The following is a 17,203-nucleotide window of genomic DNA, read 5'->3' as shown; positions in this document are numbered from 1 at the left end:
TGCCACTCCATCCTAATAGCAAGCAAACAGCTGAGTGATCTGAAAAATCAACAACTCTTCTTAGATCTGTCAGTGAAGTGATGAAGTCTTAGGGCAAACCCTACACCACAAATTGGAAAGACAGACAGGAAAATACAGAGAATCACAACTTACCAAAGGAGGAATTCATGAGCTGAAACCTCTTCAGGAACCAATGCTGAGGTACAGAAATCCGAGCTGCAACTGATAAACTGATGGAGGCTTGGTGTGGACAAGTCTGAGAGCTAAAACCTCCAGGGAACCCAGCCACGGAGGACCCTCACCCTTCTGTGAGTCTTATCTCCAGGCCCTCACAGCGACTATCAGAGAAAAATTCCCCTGTACTTTCAGCAGTGGGGAAGGAAGAGGAACCATTTGAAATATGAAAGAAAGGATATTCTCTTCTTTGCAAGGCCTGCCCTCCAGAGCCTAACCTCTTGGAATGTTATCAGAGCCTAACCTACCTGGGGGAAGGGAAATACCTAACTCCAGACCACCCTAGCCATCATATCCAGCCTAAGCTAGGGAAAAACTGTGAAGCACTGGTGAAGTTCAGAGCCCAGGGCCACAGGCTCATTAAAAGTCTGAGACCTAGACTGGGCGCGGTGACTCACACCTGTAATCCCAGCGCTTTGGGAGGCTACAGGCTGATAACTTGACCTCAGGAGTTCGAGACCAACCTGGGCAACATGGCGAAACCCCATCTCTACAAAAAATACAAACATTAGCTAGGGTGTGGTGGTGTGTGCCTGTAGACCCAGCTACTTTGGAGGCTGAGGTGGAAGGATCACTTAAGGCTGGGAGGTTAAGGCAGCAGCAGCAAGCACTGTTCACACCGCTACTGGACACGAGCCTGGGTGACAAAGTGAGACCCTGTCTAAAAAAAAAAAAAAAAAAAAAGCAAGAAAGAAAGAGAAAAAAGAAAAAAAGTGTGATACCTAATCAGAGGAGTACAAAAGACTTCCCCCTCCCCCCACACCCTACCACTGCACCACTGAAGGCCTATTTACTGCACTTCTTTCTACCCAGTACATCATGTCCTCCTTTCAACAAGAAATTACAAGGAAAACAATTATAAAGCAAAAACCCCAGTTTGAAAAAACTGAACTGGTATCAGAACCAGAGTCCCATATGCCAGGAATGTTGGAATTATCAGACCAGGAATGTTTAAAAACTATCATTAATATGCTAAGGGCTTTTATCGAAAAAAATAACTTCAAGAACAGATGGATAACATAAGCAGAAAGATGAAATTCTAAGAAAGGATTTTTTAAAATGCTACAGATCAAAACAAGTGGATCAGAAATGAAGAATGCCTTTGACGGGCTCATTAATAGATTGGACATGACTGAGGAAAAAAATATCAGAACTTTTTTTTTGAGAATATGTCAATAGAAATCTCCAAAACTAAAAAGCAAAGAGAAAAAAAAAGAAAATAAAAAGGAATATATAAGAACCATGGGTTAACCATGAAAGGTATAACTATGCGTAATGGGAATATCAGAAAAAGAAGCAACAGGAAAAAAAAAAAAAAAAACCAGAAACAATACTTGAAGCAACAATGACTGAGAATTTTTCCAGATTAATGTTAGATAACAAACCACAGCTCCACAATGCTCACAGAACACCACGCAGAACAAGTACCAAAAAAAGCACATAACACCTGGGCAAACTGTATTCAAACTGCAGAAAATCAAAGACAAGGAAAAAAATCTTAAAAGAAAACCAGAGGGAAAAAACCACCTTACATATAAAGGAAAAAAGATAAGAAATATATCCAACTTCACCTCAGAAACCACGCAATAAAAACAGACTGGGGTGAAATACAGTGTCCCCCTTATCCATGGTTTTGCTTTCCACGATTTCAGTTGCCCTCTGTCAACAGTGGTCTGAAAATATTAAATGAAAAATTCTACAAGTAAATAATTCTTAAGTTTTAAACTATGCACCACTCTAAGTAGTGTGAAGAAATCTCACACCATCCCATTCCATCCCTCCTGGGAAGTGAATCATCTCTTTGTCCAGTGTATATATGTTTATATGCTATAAATGTATATAGTCACTTAATAGCCTTCTCACTTATCAGAGAACAGATAACAAAACGAAGTTTGGTATAACACCGTAAGATATTCTGAGAGAGAAACTATGTTTACATAACTTTTATTACAGTATATTGTTATAATTATTCTATTTCATTAATATTGTTAATATCTTACTATGTCTAACTTATAAAATAAACTTGGTCATATATATGTACGTATGTATAGTAAGGAATATAGTTATATTACTCTATTTTCATGCTGCTGATAAAGGCATACTCAAGACTGGGATGAAAAAGAGGTTTAATTAAGTTACAATTCCACATGGCTGGGGAGGCCTCACAATCATGACGGAAGGCAAGGAGAAGCAAGTCACGTCTTACATGGACGGGAGCAGGCAAACAGAGAGAGCTTGTGCAGGAGACCTCCTCTTTATCAAACCATCAGATCTCATGACACTTATTCACTATCACAAGAGCAGCAACAGAAAGACCTCCATGTATGATTCAATTACTTCCACTTGGGTCACTCCCACTACACATGAGAATTGTGGGAGTTACAATTCAAGATGAAAGTTGGGTGGGACACAGCCAAACCATAACAATAGTATATACGGGGCTTGGTACTATCCTCAGTTTCAAGCATCCGCTAGAAGTCTTAGAATGTATCCCCTACAGATAGGAGGCACTACTGTAATAAAGGGTTGAGAGAAAGGAACTCTTTTTTCTAGAAAAAAAATTAGAATTCTGTGCCCTCTGAAATTATTCTTCAAAAGCAAAAGAAAAATAAATACTTTCTTAGGCAAGAAAAAAATGAGAAAATTTGTTGCTAGTAGACCTATCTTGCAGGAAATGTTAGAAAAAAGTTCTTCAGAGACAAGGGAAATGATATAGGTCAAAACTTCCAATCTTCATGAAGGAGAGCATTGTGAAGGAACAAATGAAGGTAAAATAAAGACTTTTGTTTCTGTTATTCTTAATTGCTCTGACAATTTGTTCAAAATAACAAGAGCAAAAATGTATCTGATTATGTATGCTCATGTGTATATGTTTAGATATAGTTTTGTATAAGTAAAATGAATGATAGCAATTATACAAGGGATGAGAGGGAGGAATTAGGAATATCTTATTATAAGGTACATGCACTACCTATCAAGTAGTACAGTGTTTTCGGAAAGGGGACTTGGATTACTTATAAATGTATATTGTAAACTCTAGGACAAACACCTAAAAAGTAAGAAAACAAGTATGGTAATATTCTAAGGAGAGAAAATAAAATCATATAAAATAATTTAAACCACAAAAGGCAGCAAAAGCGTGGAACACAAAAACAGAAGCAAAGAACAAGCGTAATAAAGAGAAAATAGACAGACGTCGACCAAGGAATAGTGAATCCGGGTAAGGTCTCCGGGAGGTGGAGGAATAGAATGGGAAAACTGATCTTCCAGGGCCCCTTCCAAGGCTCCCAAAATCTTGGAGCTTCACTTTCCAGGCATAGTGCGCTTTCCTGACACCGCTTCCCCATGTGGCGCAGGAACAGAGCTTCAATACCCAGAGCAGCAGGGAGACATGGCAACAGAGGGTAGTCAAGCTGAGGAAGAGGAAAGTGGCCTCCAGGGAAGCCAGAGCCGACTGAAGTGCTCTTAGGAAGATCTACTCATTGATATTGTACCAAACCTGATGCACCCTCATTTGTCAGAGGTGGCCCCAGGTGGGTGTCAGTGTCACACACAGGGTTAAAACTGTTCTTAGAGCAAACAATGATGAGAGAGCTGAAGGCAGATGCATACTTGAACCCCCAGATGGGGGCTATGTGGGAGACTAATGGGTCTGTGAGAGAGAACTCCAGTCCCAGTAAGAAATGCACCACAAAAATAGGGTATCTCGGCCTGAGGGCGCTCACAGGCACTTCCAGACCTTCTGATACGATGAAGCAACTGGAACGCCGGAGGCTATCAGCTTACTTCAGAAATTATGCCATCAGTGATTGAGGCCAGAGATCCACCCAAAAGAGTAGATCTTGGAAATATTGATGTTAGAGCAGTTCCTGACCATTTTGCACAAGGATACCCAGAACTGGGTGCAGAAGCATCATCCACAGAATGTCAAAACAGGCTCTGGTCCTGGTGAAACGCTTGCAGAGAGAACCTGGTCAAACAAAGAATAAGGTCACAGCCCATGAGCTGGGAGAGAAGGCAGTGCTCCTGGGAGGAACAGCAGTGGCCCCAGACTTCAAGTATAAACCAGCGGAGCCCCAACCAAAGGGTGTGTCTCAGAAAGAATGTTGGAATATATACTGGGTGCTACAATAGCAGCTAGGCTGGAATACTCACAAAGAAACCCAGCCTGTGTATGAAAGAGTTGTGCATGCTCAACAGGTTTTAGCCCGTGCTGAGCAGAAAAGCACCAAAGACTGGAAGATGGCATCTCAGCTCATCCTGCCTGAGTCCCAGAGTTTGTTGACATTTGAATAAGTGGCTGTGTATTTTTCTGAGGAAGAATGTCAATTATTGCATCCTCCTGAGAAGACTTTACAATGTTGTAATGCAGAGTATCTATGAAGCTGTCATCTCTCTAGGGTTAAAGCTAAAATATGACACTGGAAATGATCATCCTGTATCGGTTTCTGCATCAGAAATACAAATGCTAGGATGCAAAATATCAAAAAAGACCAGAATGAAATTGCCCAGAAAACAACAGGCAGGGAAAATCATGGTGATATACACAAGGTACAGAAACAGCATTGAACTTTTCCAAGGAAGTAAAGAAACTTGCCGCTTGTAAACAAGAGCTTCCAAAACTTATGTGTCTTCATGGGAAACATCACACAGGAGAGAAACCTTTTAAATGTCAGGAATGTGGGAAAAGCTTCAGTTAGCTCTGATCTTATTAAGTACCAGAGAATTCACTCTCAACAGAAAACCTATAAGTGTCACCAATGTGACACAAGGTTTAGATGGAGTTCAGATCTTAATAAGCGCTACACGACACATCAAAGAGTAAAACCATATAGATGCTCATGGTGCGGGAAATGCTTTAGTCATGGCACAAATCTACACACATACCAAATAATTCATATGGGAGAGAAGTCCTTTAAATGTCATGAATGTGGAAAAAGATTCATTTAGAACTTCCACCTTATTAAACACCAGAGAACTCACACAGGTGAACTGCCTTATACTTGTATCATATGCAGAAGAAACTTTAGTAGGCAGTTGAGCCGTCTTAGACACCAGAAAAGCCACAGAAGAAGGAAGGCATGTCCAATGTCTCTAAACTGAGGAGTTACCACATAGAGCTTCACCTTAGAAGTGATGAAAGAATACAAAATTATGAGGCATTCGATGATAGCAATCTGTCATCAATAGAACATTTGGGAGGGGTAGATCTTACGCTTCACAAAAAGGAATCTAAGCTGTCTTATTCAGCATTTCATCTTCAGTGCCTAGCACAAGACTTATACATAATGAGTATCTTATAAACAAAAAAAATGAAAGTATAGCTATGAGATATCTTTACCTATCTATCCATATGTATGTATCTGGTTATTCGAAGCTTCCCCAGCCCCAGTCATCTAAATTCTTCCAGTATCAGGTGTTTGACAGATATATAACCGTTAAGACTTATTCTTTATTCTTTGTCAGGAGAGATGGAAAGTAAGAGTATTTGGGCCCTCTCAAGGGAGCTCACAGAGAATTACTAAGTTAGAAACAGTATTAACAGCTATCATTCAATCTGGGAGGCAGTCTTGGTCCTCATCCAGGTATCTGTTTCTTTGTAGGAAGCACAGATAAGTGGTGAATGGTCTTTTTCTGACTTTCATTATGTGGACTGGATGCAGGCTTTCAAACTGATGCCATACTGCTGCAGGGCCTAAGGGGAGGCCTGTATTTGTGGCTGATCAGCTACAACTCTATTGGTCCATTTTCATGCTGGTGATAAAGACATACCCAAGACTGGGTAATTTATACGGGAAAAAGGTTTTAGTGGACTTACAGTTCCACGTGGCTGGGGAGGCCTCACAATCATGGCAGAAGACAAGGTGGAGCAAGTCATGACTCACATGGATGGCAGCAGACAAAAAAGAGAGAGCTTATGCAGGGGAACTCCTCTTTACAAAACCATCAGATCTCATGAGACTTATTCACTATCACGAGAACAGCACCAGAAATACTAGCCCCCATGATTCAATTACGTCCCACTGGGTCCCTCCCACTACACATGGGAATTGTAGGAGTTACAATTCAAGATGAGATTTGGGTGGGGACACAGCCAAACCATATCAATACTATTTAGAGGGCTTAGTACTATCCTCAGTTTCAGGCATCCACTAGAAGTCTTAGAATGTATCCCCTATGGATAGGAGGGACTATTGTAATAAAGGGTTGAGAGAAAGAAACTCACTTTTTTTCTTGAAAAAAGCTAGAATTCTGTGTCTTGTGAAATTATTTTTCAAAAGTGAAAGAGAAATAAAGACTTTCTTAGACAAGAAAAAAAAGAGGAAATTTATTGCCAGTAGACCTATATTGCAAGAAATGTTAGAAAAAAGTTTTTCAGAGACAAGGGAAATGATACAGGTCAGAAACTCTGATCTTCATAAAGAAAAAAGGAGCATCATCAAGAAATAAATGAACGTAAAATGAACACTTCTTTTTCTTATTCTTAATCTGACAATCTGTTCAAAATAAGAGCAAAAACATATTTGATTATGTATGTTCATGTGTATATGCTTAGGTATAGTTTTGTGTAAGTAAAACAAATGATATCCATTATACAAGGGGTGAGAGGGAGGAATTAGGAATATCTTGTTATTATAAGGTACATGCACTACCCATCAAGTGGTATAGTGTTATTTGAAAGGGGACTTGGATTACTTGTAAATGTATACTGCAAACTCTAGGACAAACATCTAAAAAGTAAGAAAACAAGTATGTCTGTAAACTGAGGAAGGTTACCATATAAAATCTGACCTTAGAAGTGATGAAAGAATACAAAATTATGAGGCTTCTAATGATAGAAGTCTGTCAACAATAGAACATTTGGGAGGGATACATCTTATGCTTCACAAAAAGGAATCTAAGCTGTCTTACTCAGCATTGTGTCTTCAGTGCCTAGCACAAGACTTACACATAATGAGTATTTTATAAACAAAAAAAATGAAAGTGGAGCTATGAGATATCTTTACCTATCTATCTATATGTATGTATCTGGTTATTCAAAGCTTCCCCATCCCCAGCCATCTAAATTCTTCAGGTATCATGTGCTTGACAGATATAATGGTCAATACTTAGTTTCATTATTGATTCTTTGTGAGGAGAGATGGAAAATAAGAGTACCTGGGCCCTCTCAAGGGAGCTCACAGAGAATTACTAAATTAGAGACAGTATTAAAAGCTATCATTCGATCTGCATGAAAAACCAAGCCCAGGCCTCAGGGAATTTTACTCTGTAACAGCAAGAGATAATTCAATGTTTGCCTTGGGAGAAGTGCCCCATTCTAGTTGCTTCTCTCCTAAGTACCCACTACCACAATGTCTTCTGTCAAGGAATTACAAGTAGCAAGGGAATGTCTGAATGCAAGGACAGATCTAGGTACCTTGCAAGCACTTCATATCTCTCTTCTTGCTGACTCTGTCTACACAGACATAAAATGACATGAAGAGGAAGGCAGTCTTTGTCCTCACCCAGGTATCTGTTTCTTTGTAGAAAGCACAGATAAGCGGTGAATGTTCTTTTTCTGATTTTCATTATGTGGACTGGATGGAGGCTTTCAAACTGGTGCCATACTGCTGCAGAGCCTAAAGGGAGGCCCATCTTTATATCTGATCCGCTACAACCCTATGTATTAGTCCGTTTTCATGCTGCTGATAAAGACATACTCGAGACTGGGTAATTCATATAGGAAAAAAAGGTTTATTGACTTACAGTTGCATGTAACTGGGGATGACTCACAATCATGGCAGAAGGTAAGGAGGAGAAAGCCATGTCTGACACGGATGGCAGCAGGCAAAAAGAGAGAGCTTGTACAGGGTAAACTCCCTCTTATGGAATCATCAAATCTTGTGAGATTTATTCACTATCATGAGAATAGCATGGTAAAGACCCGCCCCCATTATTCAATGACCTTCCACTGGGTCTCTCCTGTAACATGTGGGCATTGTGAGAGTTACAATTCAAAATAAGATTTGGGTGGGGACACAGCAAAACTATATCACCTATATCAACCTCTCTGTCTGAATACTCTGCAAGAAGGCCTGGAGATTTTGCAAAACTGATTTATTGAGAATAGCAAGGACAGCCCTGTGACCTCTTAGCCTTGATGCATGGCTAATACCAGTAGGAAACATCCTGAAGTGTCAGACCAAATAAGGCATGTGGCCTAGAGTGATGACCCCAGTCAGAGCAAGGCTGGATGGAATTGTTTTCTGATGTTATTGGTTTTCTTCTTTACCCTATTGGCCAATGTGACTATCTCTTATGAAAAGATAATGTGATGTCAAAGGAAGTTGGAAGGTATGGATTTATGTCAGATCCTGGTTTATAATGTTGGCCAAGGCTTCTATATATTTAGTATTTCATACAATTGTACTTTTTAATGAAAATGACGTTTCACGTTAAATTTAGACATTAAACAAAACTTTGTTACCAAATCACCCAGAAATGGCCAATGTTCACTTATTTGAAACAGAGGTCTTCAAGTATTTTTTCTACCAAGAATCCGTTCTAATCTTATTTACAAATTTGTAAAATGAGCATAATAATTCCTACTTCCTAGGGCTACTGTGAGGATTAAATGCACACATGTGAGCATGCCTGACAATGACTGGCCACAGTAGATGTTTCCTAAACATTTGGAACTTTCTTCATTCTTCTTTCAGCTAGTTATTAGAAAATAAGCTTTGTCTACTTGTCTGGCTTTTAAGCATCCTTTATTAATGAGTTTTCCCACATTTCTAGCTAGTATTTAGGCCCACTAATAATGGTCAGAATGGTAGCCTTCTGCATGATATTTCTTTCTGGAGGTGCTCCTCTCTAGTCAGCCTGAAACAATACACTAATGTCCCAACTCAGCTAGGTATACTGCTCATGAGTAACAAAACCAAAATATACTAGAAACCCCCAACTTGACATTCCTGAAAATGGAGGGGAGGTGATGGCTAGGGGTGGAATTTTTGTAGACAGTATTTATGCTATTAGGTACATCCTCAAGCCAATAAAGTAGAAATGAAAGAGGAAAGAGGTGATCATATAAAATGGCCACTAAAAAGAATGAAAATGCTAAGCCAAGAGGAGGAAGTGATCTGGGAGGAAAGGATCTCATTACATTCCCAAAGGCTGAAGATTATGACTGTCCCACCATCCTCCCTAAAATGATCTGAGATTATGCCCTTGAAATTAAAAGGGGAAATTCAACTTCCTGCAGAGGGCTCCATTCTCTTTGTATGAATCCATGTTTGCTGGCATCCTGGATAGCTGCTAGCATACCACCATTCCAAAGAATTTATTCATGTAGCTTTTAGAAAGAAAGGAAGTTAACTCAAAAATTCAAGGATGTACTAGATCAACGGACCCAGCAATTATTGCTCCTCATGAGAATCAGCAAAGTGCCCAAAAACAAGTCAGCAAAAGAGCACTCCATTTTCCCAAAGCTGCTTACCCCTATTATAATCCCTGTTAGCTTCAAAGCTTATCGTGCAGGTCCATCTACACTGACATCATTACCAGCAGGGTTAGAGAGCAAGAAACATGGTTCTATTTCAGAGATCAATTATTTATGGCAGGTGGCAGGAAATGATTACCTTTAGATGTGTCTGAGCAGGAACAGAGAATTGAGATTTGTTATTCCAAGTTCAGATACTCCACCATCATTTGAGTACACGGGCTCCAGGAAAAAGCATATTCTCATCCCTGAGGTTGTAGAACAGGATCAGAATGTCAGGGCTTCTGACTGACTCATTAGTGCCTAGTCTGCCCTTTCACCCCTCTGATACAGTCTCCCAGGGCCACATTCCCTATGCATCCTGACTACTCATGTCATTTCCTTACCATCGTAGAAAAAGAGAAAAAACATATGTCCATGGAGACATGGGCAGTAAGGAAAGAAATGGCAAAATGAGACAAAGGAGAAAGATGTCATTCTACTGCATATCTGCCCACCACCTCCTCAGCACATGGCTAAGAGACATAAACTCCATTGCCTTTCTGAGGACACAAGAGAAAGACAGCATACAAAAGCTCAGGAACTAGAGAAATGGACAGATTATTCATGCATGGGACAGAGTGAAGAGGCGGAATGCTCCAACTCCAGATCCCACAGGCAGAGATGGAACTGAAGACCTGAACCAAGTGTGAGGGGGTGTGGGTTCATATTTCAGTCTCCCAGAGAAGATGGGCTGAGCGGAGAAAGACAAGAAAGGGTCTGTGAGAGCAGAGGACTGCAGGCTTTTTCCACCTGTGTGCATTTGTGAGGCCTGAGGTTGGAAGTCAGGAATTCAGGGAGCAGAATGCCATTGTTTGCGGTGGCTGAGGCACAAGAGCATGTGAGTGGGTCAAGCCTACTCTGTGCTAGACTCAGGTCTCCATCTTTCCCTCCCAGCAGACAATGATATGGCTTCTACCCATGGGCCTTTTAAAGTTTCTTCTAGCTCTTTCTCCCCTCCCAAGAAACCTCTTCCTCCTTCATTGCCTTGTTCCCTCTGCCACAAGCCAATCCTGCTTCTGCCACTTTGCCACTTCCATTTTCCCAGGGCAGTAGAGGAGGAGGGGCCCAGAGGCAGGGCCTAGTGAGTGTTACTGTGTTCTACTGTTCCCAGAAGAATGGGCACAATAACTGAGAATGGCAGGCACGGTTGGGGAGAAAAGAATAAACAAAAAAGAATGATGGCTTAGTCTTTGTCAAGTAAGTTAAAGGCCCTCCTTGCTACCTACTCTTTATTCCTTGAAAAATAGTAAACGGTAGATAGGTGGGCATGGCGATAACCATGTTGGGAAGGAACATAAAGGAGGGAGCCACCTACAAAGTCCTGTCCCTGGCTCAACAGCAAAGCCCTCCCATTCTCATTCTTGTCTTCTTTGCCTTCCTCTTCTCCGTCCATGCTGCCCACTCCTTCCTATCACTGTGGGTTCAGACAAGGGACACTGGTATAGAAGGAAGAAGGGACAGGGAGCCAGGGAAACCCTCAAGGATCAATAATCATGAGATATGAGGGGAGAGGTCAGAAGCCATGTTTGAGAGCAGTAGAAGGACAATGTCACCCTTAGATCCGTACAACCCAGGGAAAGGAGGGAGGGAAGGAGGCCAGGTCAGCTTTGGGAAGCAAACTCCCAGCTCCAGGGCTGGGAGTTAGGGATGAAGGAGGGAGGAAGAGCTAGGCAATGCCTGGAAAGATTTCCCTTGTCCCTCCTCAGGCTCTGGGTATCTCAGGGTGAGACTTTGGATGACAAAAAGGAACTGACTCCAACCAGAGAGCTGCAGCAGACACTTCAGAGGGACTCTGAGTTTGGTAGCAGAAGATCTCATCCCTAAAGGGGGTTGTCTCTTCAGGTTGTACCCGTGTATCTGCCCATCTCCAGACCTCCATTAGGGAGGCCCTCAGCTTCCATAAAAGGGGTTATTCCAATTTTATTTCTTCACCTTGGGCCCATTCTGCTGTAAGTGACAAGAGTGTAAAGACCTTATTTTGGTGGCATTCTCTATGTTGAAGCCTGGTGCAGGTGTTCTCTTGGCTGTCTCCTATAAGGCCAGGAATCCCTTCTTAGGATGGTCTGGGCTTTTTGTTGTTGTTCCTCTTGGAGGGTTCCAAACCTATTCTCTCAGGATATCCCCTCAGCAGAGGTTTCAATCCTGAATTCTTTAAGAGCTGGCCTGTTAACAGGTGGTGCCATGTCCTCCAGAAGCACTTCTTGTCCCTGTATACAGTCTGGTTGCCCCTCCTCTACCCATTCTGAAGCAGGAGAGTCACAGGAAAGGATGGACACAGGGAAATTCCCCTGGAAAGGCAGAATCCTCAAAACATCCCACCTTGACATTTCTGTGCCACATATTCAGTAATTTTTCTCAAATACAATGGTCACAATGTCACTCTTTCCCTCATAAAGCTGCAACAGCTCCAAGTTCCCACACCCTTGAAGTCCCACTCCCTCCTTCAGCCTCAAGGCCTTACTTCGCCTTGCCCCAGATGATAGCTACTCTCTCTCCTCTGTTCCAGCTCACATATACTTGATGCTGAACCAGGCTGTGAATCTGTCTTCGATTATGCTTTGTTTTTAGCCCCTTATATTGCCTCCCGACCTGTCCAAATCCTTTCTTCGGCATCACACCCTGTTTCCTCTGTGTAGCCCCCCCAAACTCACTTCATAGTGTCCTCTTAGAACAGCTTCTGGAATCCAGAATTTGATTAAACACCTATCAGTGGATCCCTATCCCAGAGTTTCTACTTCAATTGGTCTGGAGTAGGGCCAGAAAAATGGCATTTCTAACAAGTTCTCATGTATGCTGATGTTCCAGTAACCCCATTTTGAGAATTACTATCTTAGAGCACCTCTCCTGTACTTTCTCCAGAGGGGAGGGGTGGCCTTAGAAGCCCAGTAATTCTACCAAAGGCTGGCCCAGAGCTAGGTATCTGTATACACTCTCTGAATAGATGGGCCTGACCATTTTAGGGTTAAATGTGAACTTAATATGTACCTTATTTTCATCCAATTGGCAAATCTGCACCAATAATTAAGAGTGGTACAAAATTTCCATATGTTCCCTCAATGTAGAAGCCTCCAATGCCTGTCTTCCTAATTTTCCTGATGTCTCCAGGACTGCCAGAAGCCTGGTCTCCTCGAAGACCTCTGCGTCTCCATGAGCAGGAACTCATGAACTAGCACTTCTTCCATCTGCTTTTCTAGGCCCTTGCACATCAGTCACCACAACTTCAAAGCTGGATACACAGTGAGGACCTCTGGGATCTGGTGGCCTCTAAGGGTGGAACTGACCTAAACACCCAGGAATCATCTCTGCAAACTGGTTTTTCTCTTTTCTAGTGCTGTGTCTCCTCCACTTTGCTACCTGTTGGCCCTCTGCAACTCAGCCCATCTTGCACGCTGTCCCCTCTGAAAACCGACCCAGGAAGAGGTCACAGAGAAGCCTGAAATAATATAGCAGGGAAGTGCAGGGACCTACTTCTCTCCAGGGAGATTCAACTTTCTCTGAGCACTCTTAGCCCTTGCTTCATTCTGGAGGTGGGCAGGGGCTAGATCCATCCAGTGTCCCGGACGAACAGTTGACAGTGTGCTGAGACTCAGCCCAGTTGCCCAGGCCTGTCCAAAGTCCTCTGAGAAAGTTGGGGCTCCCTCTAGTGGTTTCAGAGAGTCCTCACCTCTGGGGCCTGCAGCTCCCCAGCCCCTACAAGTCAGCAGCTGCACACGTGTTTAAGACCCAGAGAGGTCTCTGGAGATGTAGTCTGAGGAGCAACTCCTGAGAAGTCCTTAGTCAGCTGTCTTCAAACAAGGGTCACTTGCTTCTGGGAGTACACAAAGACTGTCCCGGGAATTGAGGGCATGAAGAATTCTAAAGGAATCTATTTTCAAATCCTCAGCTCCATACATACTTCTTCCCCAGACCGATCCAAGAGAAACCTCGAGGGAGGTTCTTTCCTGCCTTCCTTTCACTGACCTCTTCCACCACTTTCTCCTTCCCTGAGCTTACCCGGGTACATTGCCCCAGAGTTTACCGCCTCCCAGGAGCCAAAGGGGCTTTCAAAATATCCTAGCCCAGGAAAGGAGGAAAGTCTGGGAAGGAAATCCTGCATAGCAAATAATTTCCTGTGTTTTCCTTTCAACAGAACTGAAGAAGGACTTCATCAATCAGTCAGCTGATCATTGGGCAAAATTGATGATAGTTCAGGATTTAATTTGTGCCATATAACTCTAAAGGAAATTTAAAATTTTGAATGACCTTATTATAAGAAAATTCTTTTCATTCCCATTAACATACCATCTCTGAAAATAAGAAACAGAGATATAATTGGCGGTGAGCCAAGTTTTATTCTGGAAATAACTAATATTAATTCACGGTATGAACTAATTTCAAAAATCCATCTATATCCAGCAGGGCACGGTGGCTCACATCTGTAATCCCAGCACTTTGGGAGGCTGCGGCAAGTGGACTGGTTGAGCTCAGGAGTTTGAGACAAGGTTGGGCAACATGGTGAAAACCCCGTCTCTACAAAAAAAGAAAAACAAATAACAAAAATACTAGCTGGGTGTGGTGGCGTGTGCCTGTAGTCCCACCTACTTGGGAGGCTGAGGTGGTAGGAACACTTCAGCCCAGGAGGCAGAGTGAGTGAGCCAAGATTGTAACACTGCACTCCAGCCTGGGCAACACAGCCAGACTCTGTCTCAAACAAACAAAAACCATCTACATCATTAGAAGTGGGATTTTTAATACATTTTAATTTTTCTTCATAATTATTTAAATGTATAACATTTTTCTGGTTTGATCAAAAGCATTTAATAACTGTAATAGCTCCGTCAGAAGAAACATAGCACTCAGCCTCCTGGTCACAAGAAAGTTTTTTCTATTTATATGCATTTTAAAAGAAACCTTTTTGGAAGCATGACACACAAACAGGAGTATTTAGTGTAAGGCTCAGTGAATTGTTACTAAGTGAACATCCTTGTAATTATCATCCAGATCAAGAAAAATAACATATAGCAGCATTCTAGCATTCTAGGAGTAGAATGACTGAAATATTGATATATGTTCACCTTCTTTATAAACTGCCAAAGTGTTTTTCAAAATGTACCAATTTACATTCCAAATAACAGTGTATGAGGGTTTCCTTACCCTTGTCAACATTGGAAATAGTCTTTTTCATTTTAGCCTTCCTAGTGAGTGAATTGTAGTACTGTGTTGTGGTTGTAATCTGTATTTCCTTGATGATCAATTAAGATATGTTTTCATGTGTTTGGGTATTTCAATATTCTCTTGTGAAGTGCCTGTTAAGTCTCTTCACTTTCTATGTCTATCTTTTTTCTTACTGATTTGTTTGATTCTAAATTTGAGTTGTTAGATACATATACTGCAAATATCTTCTCTTACTTCCTGGCTTGCTGTTTCACTCACTTAATGATGTCCCTTGATGAAGGGAAGTTTCAAGTCATAATGTAGTCTGATTTATCAAATATTTTCTTTCATTATTAGTGCTGTTGGAGTTCTGGTGAAGAAATAACTGTCTACTCAAAATCATGAAAATAATTTCCTATGTTTTAATTTTCCAGTTGTATTATTTTACAAGTTTAGACTTACACTTCATCTGGAATTGATTTCTTAAATAAAACGTGACATGTCCAAAATAAATAAATAGAAAACAGTAACAAATATGGTAGATATTAACCTAACTATATCAATAGTCACTTTAATGTCAATGGTCTAGAAACACCAATTAAAAGAAAGATTATCAGGGTGTATCCAAAACCAAGACTCAAATATATGTTGCCTACAAGAAACCCACTTTAAATATAAAGACATATAGATTAAAAGTAAATGGATAGATAAAGATATACTATGCTAACACTAATTAAAAGAAACTTATATTCTTGGCTGGAGCCCTGACAACATTTCTAGTCCTTGCCTTTCCTTCTGCCAATGTCTGGATGATTTTGTTTCTGGAATTCCCAAGCAGTAATTTAAGTCCTGTGCTTGTAGGCAGAACCACCATCCTATCTACAAAATAATCTAGGTATTGCATCAGTTATGAGGGATTTTTGCTATAGATCTTACCTTCCCTAGTTGATTCCATAGCGCTTTAAACACTGATTTGAACTTCTAGCCTAGCAGCCAGACACTCTGTTTATCTCCCTCTCTTGCCCTATGCAGTTGTGAGAACCAGCTCTATCACAGAATCTGGCATAAGCAGTAATATTAGCATGAGTGCATGCATGAACTTTAAAACGAGATTGAACTGGATTCAAATCTGGGCACCACCACTTACTAGGTATGTGATCTTGGGAAAGGTCAGAAAAGCTCTCTGAGGCTCAGTTTCCTCACATATAAAATGGAGAGAACCATAACAACAATGGCACATCAATAATAAGAATGGTAGTAGGAGGTGAAGAAGAGATGGGCCTACAGGGCTTTATAGTAAAACTTAGATGAGATAATATTGATTTGCCCAATTCATGCCAGGCCCATGCAAGCACTCAGTAAATATAATGCCAGTGACAATGGTAATGATGATAATGAAAATGAGAAATTACAGATTCTATATATGGTGTTCTACTTAAGGTGTTCTTATTTTTAGAACTTGAGGGGAATAGAATTGGAGGTTGCAAAGGAAGAAGCAGAAAGAAACCAGTCATCTTTAGCAAAGAAACTGATAACTAGTCCCAGTTAAATACGTAGTCTGAACTTGATGGACAGGGTATATATTGAAAGTAGAAGTGGAGATATTCAAGTAGAAAAAGAGGAAGATCTGCTTACTGTTTCTTATTAAGTCCCCTGTCCCTATACCAAAAAAAAGAAGAAAAATGGAAACAAAACTAAATCAAGCAGATACCTATGCATCATTTCACCTGTTCTTGCTGTTATTTCTGTGGAGAGAACCACATGGAGAGAGAAGTTCCAGAAATACTCTGCTTCAAGACTATGAATCTTAATGGTTGCATATGCAGGTTTTGGAGTCAAATATATCTGGGTTCTGTGTCAGTTCTACCACTTTCCAGCTTACCTAATCTCTCAGGACCTCAGGTTTTTAATCTTTACCCTTCTAAAGCAAATGTATTAGAACATTTTGTAAAATGCCACAGAAATCCAACTCAAACTAGTGTCAACAGAAAGAATCTACTGGCTTAAGACTGAGCCGCCAGAACAACTGGAATCATAGGCACTGCCTGGATATTTTTTCTGACTCTTGTATCTGCTCTCTCTATCGTCAACTTAATTTCCTCTTACTGACACCAACAAATATGCCCAGTGAAAGTTCCCACTGCTTCAGCTACCAGGGAGGTTCCAAGTTAAAATTTTTTTCCTAAGGTAGCACTCCACTAAGCTCATTTTGAGTCAAGTGCCCATCTCTGATCCAACTAAAGATTGCCACTGGGATATGGTTATATAAGAAGATGGCTGCTCCTATAGTAACCATAGTAGACAACAGAAGAA

At 41.0% G+C, this 17,203-nt stretch overlaps 1 protein-coding gene and 1 pseudogene across 3 annotated transcripts in view; one reads left to right on the top strand and one right to left on the bottom strand.

The window, feature by feature from the left end:
- The window catches only part of TMEM117 (transmembrane protein 117), a 561,961-nt gene that overhangs the window by 383,389 nt on the left and 161,369 nt on the right, over positions 1 to 17,203 (bottom strand). Inside the window, exon 2 of one of the 3 annotated variants that reach the window (XM_063672657.1) lies at positions 9,855 to 9,963. The exons of the other annotated variants lie outside the window; for them this stretch is intronic. The gene's annotated coding sequence lies outside the window, so the exon portion shown is untranslated. The remainder of the gene's footprint in view (positions 1 to 9,854; positions 9,964 to 17,203) is intronic. 3 annotated transcript variants of the gene reach the window in all.
- Positions 3,820 to 5,337, top strand: LOC129009896 (zinc finger protein 75D-like; annotated as a pseudogene).

This window comes from Pongo pygmaeus, chromosome 10, assembly GCF_028885625.2.
Source record: "Pongo pygmaeus isolate AG05252 chromosome 10, NHGRI_mPonPyg2-v2.0_pri, whole genome shotgun sequence".
In the NCBI taxonomy this organism is placed as follows: domain Eukaryota; kingdom Metazoa; phylum Chordata; class Mammalia; order Primates; family Hominidae; genus Pongo; species Pongo pygmaeus.
Note: the sequence above shows the minus strand (reverse complement) of the source record. Positions and strands in the feature narration are given on the sequence as shown.